This window comes from Calliphora vicina, chromosome 4 (assembly GCF_958450345.1).
Source record: "Calliphora vicina chromosome 4, idCalVici1.1, whole genome shotgun sequence".
Lineage (NCBI taxonomy): Eukaryota > Metazoa > Arthropoda > Insecta > Diptera > Calliphoridae > Calliphora > Calliphora vicina.
Genome location: NC_088783.1, coordinates 14,186,760 through 14,189,325, shown reverse-complemented (window position 1 = coordinate 14,189,325; position 2,566 = coordinate 14,186,760).

Genomic DNA, 2,566 nt, shown 5'->3' with positions numbered 1-2,566 from the left:
TGAAACCGATGATGGACTAGTTTCGAAACTGTTGTCGTTCTATATTGGGGTAGAATGTTCCCGTTTTATTTTTAGTTTCCTTTGTGAACATACTTTAAGGGTAGTAATAAATGGAGTTTGTTCCGAGAACTTCATATTGAACTCTAGAGTCCAACTGAGCTTTCTTCATTCTCTTTCCTTTTCTAATTTTCATGAATGATTTACTAACTATCATTTCAAATCAAATATAATATTTCACGGATGACAGTAATATTTGTCACTTGTCACTCATATTCATTTGACCATAGACCAACTATTTCTGAGATTTAGCTCTCATGAATGTATATGGACTCTATAAATCGTGACCTTACTTACAACAATCTCCTCAAAACTCAGTGTTGCCTTTAGAAACACAAATGACTTGAGACTTCAACACAATCATGCCATGTGTGGGTAACGAAACTGTTGGAGTTTCTGATAACCTTTAGATTCTAGTTACGAGAATACAGTGTGACGCACGTTGGAATAGTCATATATTTGTTTGTCCTTCTGGCCTATTTTGTATATATCTTCATTCGTCTAAAAATGGAATTATATTTCCCACATATGGGCCAGAGTTGCAATATCAAGTCTATAGCTTGTTGACCGGGTTCAAAGAAAGGCTGGGGATCTTATAGGGGATGGAAATGTTATCCGGTTTATTGATACTTTAGAACATCCTCGGAATGTGAGCTGCTTATTATTATTTTACAGATATTTTCAGCAGAAATAAAATCTAACACTGATTTTCTATAAATTTGAGCGGAAAATTTGTTTTTCCCGACGGAATATCATATTTATCAATTCAAGTCAAACGTATACAAACAATACTCCTTCTTTCCTTCATCTCATACAAATATGTATATTGAAGCTTCTAAAATAATTCCTTTCAATGTCGGTTAACCAGTTTTCTTAAAAGAGCTAATTATAGATTAAGCGATAAAATAATTTTCTTAAAAGACACAATTTTCGATTAATACAATCCGGTTTCCTATAAAGTCTGTTTTTTATAAACACTACAAAATACGGACTCAAAACTATACCATATAGAAAACTTTATCAGATGCAGTTATATTCGAATGGCGATTGAATCTTTTATTGATTCAATGCATCGTCACTGTGAAACAGTAAAAAAAACAAGATCTATCCAACAAAATAGTGTGCCACAAAAATGACTAAACGTCTAAGTTTCCATTGTTTTGTCAATACTAATGTATAATTTATATTTTTTTATTTTCAAAATTAATTTAAATAATAATATTTTTTTGGTTTGGTTTTTTATAGGTATCAATTAATAAAATACTAAAAAAAATACAAATTTCTTAAGATTATTTTTGAATTGTGGTCCATTATCTGAATATCTGATAAAGTTTCTCAGGTTTTGCTCATTTATAAATTAATAGATCCATTTCACTTGAAATTTAAGGTTATGTAAATCCCAATCAATTTCTAGTTACAAGTATTTTTACTTAAAGTTTAATTTTAATTTAAACTTTCCTTATCTTCAATATATCTCCAAGAAAACTTCAAAATATGGTTATAATAAAGGCTTTTGTGACTCAATGAAGATACATACTTTGTAAAAACTTTTTATTATATTCCTGCTAATTTTAGATAAATCTATTCACTTAAAATCAATATTGTTTATAAAAGGGGAACAATTTTGTAAAAGTCTTTCTAGTTATTGTTATAATAATTCCTAGAAAAAAAAAGAAAAACTTTTCTTGTTTTCTTTTTTTTTGTTTAAATCAACACTTTAGAATAAAGGAAATATGTATGTATACTCCTATATAGACACAACTTCTTATAATGTTTTACTATAACAACAACAAAAAAAATCATTCTTTCTATTTCATTCATAAAAGAGTGATTCATTCATAAACCCATAATTCACGCATTCATTCAAACAAACTCTCATTCATAGTCCTTGATTCATATTTTATAAAACAACAACAAAAAAGGGAAAAAATGCAAAAAAAAAAAAATCTGGAGAAAAAGTTGGAGTAGAAATCAACACAACAAAACCGGAGAAGAATAAGTGGTATTTCATGACTAACAACAACCACAGCGACTGCAGCTCTACCGCCGCCACCACCACCACCAGCTGGAACAGTAGCTGCTGCATTAGCAACGATGACGACAACGCCAGTAGCTTGCTAGCTGCTTTACTTTACAATAAAGACTAAACAAAACATACACCAAATTGTAGAATAAAAAGCGAGGGAGTTTTTTCTTTTTCTTCTTTTTCTTTTTTTGAACATGCCATCCATGGTTTTACTCGAAATATGAATGAGGAAAAAGTTCAGAGAACTCATATCGCAGTGTGCTCATAAAAATGAAGAGCAAGAAAAAAACATATCTGCACTTGTTTTGCAAAAAAAAAATAAAAATACACCAACGTATGTATATAACACCGAGTACTTGCAGTGGAGTGGTGTTACCCATCGCCTTCATCCACTTGTACAATATTTAGTGCTTATTTTGCTGCTGTTCTTCCTTTAACCAACCACACACAGACCCATAAAAATGCATGTGGATTAGTCAGCTC